Genomic DNA, 5,693 nt, shown 5'->3' on the forward strand with positions numbered 1-5,693 from the left:
AAGCTTTCATGTGAATATTTAAAAACTCACTATAAAAAACTAACACAATGGTAACAATGCCAGTCTGTGACCTACATAAATTTTTGAATTTTAAGGAAAAAGAAAAAAAATAATCTTTCAAGCATTCAATTAGTAAAAACAAAAAGCCTACAAAGGAATCACATTCAGAATGATTAAGGGTCATAAATTTATAAAGTTGTATCTGCAGAATTTTGAAAGACAGAAGCTAAAAGAAATATATACACAGCTATTCAAGTAAAATATACAATAAAATTATGTAAATGTTTAGAAAATATACCCCCTAAATATGATTCTCAAGACTAGTATTAGAAATTATTCTCCTGCTCACTGAAATATGCATTTAAAAATCAAGAATGAAAAATTCATAGGATAAAGGAACTCACAATGATTCTGAAAATCATAAAATGCAAATTTCACAAAAGATAATTTTTAAGTTAATGAGTACAAAGACTGTACTTCTAGTGATAAAATAGTATTGAGGCTTGAAGCAAATTACTTAACATTTCTTGTGTCTACCATTTTCATTTGCAAAACATTAACATGTCCCAGTAATATCAAAGTTCGAATTAATATTTTAAAGCCACATGAACATTTTGTCTGTTTTCTCTTTCACACAGTACTTGGGAAAGCTCTGTGATCAGAAGAGTTATGTGTCTTGTAACCCTTACTCAAAATGTCGATGGAAGACTAGACTGTTACTATCTTTGATTGTAAGTTTTCCAGTACAAGCAAGAATATTTTCCTTGATCTCATTTCTATTCAAATGGCAGAACACAGAACAAAGCCACGAAATTTTCTTGATTTTTGGCAAATGAGTTTTCCTTTTATAAAATTGGTTAATATAGCTCTTCCAAGCTGAAAGCTATGTGATGCATTCAGTATCTTCTATGACTGTCTTTTGCCTCACCACTGGTACTTCCCCAGGCTGCTACTTTCTGAATACAATAACAGGAAGTAAAGAAACGGAAAGAAAAAGAAAGAGTGAGCAAGGGAGAGAGAGAAAAAAAGGAAGGAAGGAGAGAAGGAAAGAAAAAGAAGGAAAGAGAGGGAAAGGAAGGAAGTCAAGAAGGAAAGAAGGAAGGAAGGAAGGAAGGAAGGGAGAGAGAGGGAGAGAAAGAAAGGAAGAGAGAGAGGGAGGGAGAGAAAGAAAGGAAGAAAGAAAGGAAAGAAAGGAAAGAAAGAATGAAAGAAAGAAAGAATGAAAGAAAGAAAGAAAGAAAGAAAAGAAAGAAAGAGAAAGAAAGAGGAGGAAGGAAGGAAAGAAAGAAAATAAAAGAAAGAAAGAGGAAGAGGGAGAGAGAGAAAAGAAACCTTGCTACTTCAATGGTTGTGTTAATCTGATTTTAAAAGACACCTGATATGGTTTGGCTGTGTCCCCACCCAAATCTCATCTTGAATTCCCACATGTTGTGGGAGGGACCTGGTGGGAGATGATTAAATTATGGGGGCAGGTTTTTCTCGTGCTGTTCCCAATGATAGTGAATAAGTGTCACGAGATCTGATGGCTTTATAAGGCAGAGTTTCCCTGCACAAGCTCTCTCTTTGCCTGCTGTCATCCACGTAAGATATGAGCTGCTCCTCGTTGCCTTCTGCCATGATTGTGAGGCTTTGGCTTCCCCAGCCACATGGAACTGTAAGTCCAATAAACCCCTTTTCCTGTATAAATTACCCAGTCTTGGGTATGTCTTTATCAGCAGCATGAAAACAGAACTAATACAGAACCTTTCAAAATATACTGCTTAATCAATCAATTTAGTTAACATATCTATTCTTGAATAATTAATGTAGATTAAAGGCAAGAAAAATTATGTAAATTCTACTCACAGCATTATAGTACAAGCTTCTTTGCTGTCTGTAACAATCACATGAAGTTAGGTTGTTGAAAATGCTCCATAACTGCAATAGTACTAACTCATAATGAAAAATCCAGGCATTTCAAGATCTTCAGAGAATCAAATAGGGGGTTTAAGAAAAAAAGTAATATGCTATCTTCAAGAAGGATTTCAAGTATGTATAAATGACATATAAATAAATAATTCCCAAGCATTCAGAGGTGACCGTGGAATTGCTAAACTATGTTATTTTCCTACTTCTTTATTAATCTCTGAAAGCAATGCTAATTAGGATCAGTCTGATTATATACATATATATATACACACACACACACATATGCACACACACATACATGCACACATAAGTATGTATACATATATAGATATACAGATATCTATATCTATATCTACACACACATATATATGAATGTCAAAGATCTTTTAGCTTATACATATGCTAAAAGAGACTGGAAACTCCTGTCTAACAATATAAGACTAACTTTTTCTAAAGTAGCTCTTGACCTTATTTTGCTAAGTCATTAATCTTTATTTTGGGATGGCTTTTGTTATTGGAGACATTTTTCTACCACTTAAAAATTCACTTATGTACCCTATAGTCCTATAGTGCTTCTACATGAATGCCGTTACAGGGGAGAAGATGCTACTACTGCAACTAACACTGCCATTTTCTCATTGTGAGATACATAAAGAGACGATAAGATCTGTTCGCTAGCAAAGTGAGTTCTTGGTGCAGGCTGTGATCCAGAATCAAGTTATTGTGTGTCCTCAAACTGTTAGAGTTTATTCCTCACTCAGATGTGATTTCAAGACCAAGATTTGGGGGCTTTCTGACTTCAGTCAAAACAGTAAGCTGGAAATTTACCTATAATCAGTTCTGGGGTCCATTTTTAAATGCAGGACATATCAGTTACTCAGATGCTAACAAGGCATTTCAGCTATTTACCTGTATATTCCCTCTGTGTTGAATAAGCAAGCTCTTATTTTTGTGCAAGCTCAGACTTTGTGGCTCAAAGTCTGCCCTGTCTCTTTGCCCTGCATGGTTGAAGTTGTATTTTAACACATCTTATTGGACCATTACCAATGCTAGTTTACCAGTATGGGTTTATGTGCAGGTGTGTGCAGGTGTGCAGGGATGGTGGGGGTGGTGGTGTCACGAATTTTCCTCTGACCAGTATAGTTATGATGATTATAATTAGTCTATTGTCATATTTTTAAGATATCTTATAGTATTTAGGGAATGTAGAATCATGGTTGGCCAATTTTCTTAAATGTTTTTTGGGTAGCTTAGCAAATAACAAATGCAGAATAATAACAGCCTCAATTATCTCCCTTCATTCTTCCAACTCTTTCACTTCATCCTCTCCACGCATTTTCATCTTTGTATCCCCACTCCATTTTCAGCTTCCGATGTTTATATGTGGTCACTTCCTCTGTTACCACCATGCTCAAAAATGCTTACATCAAGAGGACTTAAATCATTCTGGACACAGAGTATTGCCTCTTTCTGTGCTCAGTTATGTTCCTCAAAGTTGTGACTTATATTTTGCTATTGTCTCCATTTTCTACCTACTAATTTCTTTACTACTACTACACTCAACTAATACTTGCTGAGTAATTAATGTTTATCAGCCACAAGGCATCATGGCAAGAAGCTGAAGACAGAGCTGAATGTCACATGAGTTTTTATTCTTTTCAGTAACCAACCTGTTACATTACTTCTCTCCCCAAACTGTTATTTCAAAAGTTGCCAGGCTTCATCTACCACCTAAGATGACATTTCCTTCGTCCTCATCTCGCCTGAAATATGCAGTATTTTACATGGCTAACCATGCTTCTCTCCTTAGAACTTCCTCTTCTCTTATTTTCCAAGGCTACGCTACTCAAAATGGGGTCGGTGTGTTGATGGCTGGTCTGCAAACTCCTTACTGTCAATTCATGATAAGACAGGGAGCTAGTGCCAAAATGTTAGTGAACTTCGTTTAGTTCAGCTCTTCTTTTTTTCCTCCCTGCCTCCCTCCCTCCCTCCCTCCCTCCCTTCCTTCCTTCCTTCCTTCCTGGCATTCATAGTAACAATACTTTCTTGATATAGAAATAAAGAAATTAGTGTTTTGATTTCCTTTTAGCACTTGTGGCACTTGCTTTTTATCTCATCGTGGACTGGCACCCTCAGTAATACTTTTTCTGTTTTAGAATTACTTCTTAATTACTTCACTGTTCCCTTTCTCAGCCTACAATGGTAGCAATAACTATATATTTGTGTATATTATATATTTCATATTTAATATACATATATACACACATTATATATGTGTGTGTATCTATATTTAGACACATACACACACACACACACAGTCTACCCTTGAACAACATGTGAGTTAGGGGCACCAATGGCCTGCACAGTTGAAAATTTACATATAACTTTTGATTTAAAAAGGTAAAACTGTAACTACCAATAACCTACCCTTGACCAAAGCCTTACTAATAAATAACAGTTGGTGACAACCTTTTGTATGTTATATATATTCTTTACTGTATTCTTACAATAAACTAAAGAAAAGAAAATGTTAATAAGAAAATCATAAGGAAAAGAAAATATATTCACTACCCATTAAGTGGAATTGGATTATCATGAAGATCTTGTTTCTCATCACCTTCACATTGAGTAGGCTGAGGAGGAGGAGGAAGAGAAGGGGTTGGTCTTCCTCTCTCAAGGGAGGCAGAAAAAAAATGCATATAAGTGGACCCATGCAGTTTAAACCCGTGTTGTTCAAGGGCTACTAGTACGCTTAACTGTTGGTACCTTCTGAGGTTCTGTTCTTAGACCTGAGTACAGGATGAAGTAATGAAAACTCTATCCTTAATGCCTATTTTTTTTCAGACAGGGTCTTACTCTGTCACCTAGTCTGGAGTGTAGTGGCGTGATCATGGCTCACTGAAGCCTCCACCTCCTGGGCTCAAAGGGTCCTCCCACCTCAGCCTCCTAAGTAGCAGGGGTTATAGGCATATACCACCATGCTAAGTTAATTTTGTTTATTTTTTATAGAAATGGGGTCTTACTATGTTGCCCAGGCTGGTTTTGAACTCCTGGGCTCAAACAATTCTCCCACTTCAGCCTCCCAAAGTGCTAGGATTATAGGCATGAGCCACTGGACACCTAGCCTATACTTGATACCTTGATATCCCTCCTGGTTATTAAAAAAATGTGGGCTGGGCATGTTGGTCCACACTTGTGATCCCAGTACTTTGGTAGACTGAGGCAGGAGGATCAGTTGAGCTCAGGACTTCAAGACCAGCCTGGGTATCACAGTGGGACCCACATCTCTACAAAAAATAAAGTAGAAAATTATCCAGGCATGGTAGTGTGCACCTGTGGTCTCAGCTACTTGGAGGGCTGAGGCAAGAGGATGCCTTGAGCCCAGGAATTTGAGTCTGTAGTTAGCTATTATCATGCCACTGCACTCCAACCTCAGTGACAGGGTGAAACTTGGTGTCAGAAAAAAAAAAGTGTGTGTATACACGGGATGGGATGGGTATATCAGTGTGTATATAAGTCATATGCATAAATAATGCAGACGTGCAAGTTTCCAACCTTTTAAGGGCAGATGCTTGGTCATTAGACAGACTTCGTTCTAATAAAATCAGGGTTCTTAATGGTCTCTGCTTCCCTGGAACCCCAGCATCTAGTTCCTAAATAATTAATGTGTTCTACATTCAATAATGGATTCCTGGAACATTCTTGGTCATGAGAGATGCCCAATAAGTATTGAATGAGTAAATTAAGGTGTTCTCAGTCTTGATATCTGCTTACAGAATGCCTCC

The sequence above is a fragment of the Macaca nemestrina genome, chromosome 7, assembly GCF_043159975.1.
Source record: "Macaca nemestrina isolate mMacNem1 chromosome 7, mMacNem.hap1, whole genome shotgun sequence".
Classification (NCBI taxonomy): domain Eukaryota; kingdom Metazoa; phylum Chordata; class Mammalia; order Primates; family Cercopithecidae; genus Macaca; species Macaca nemestrina.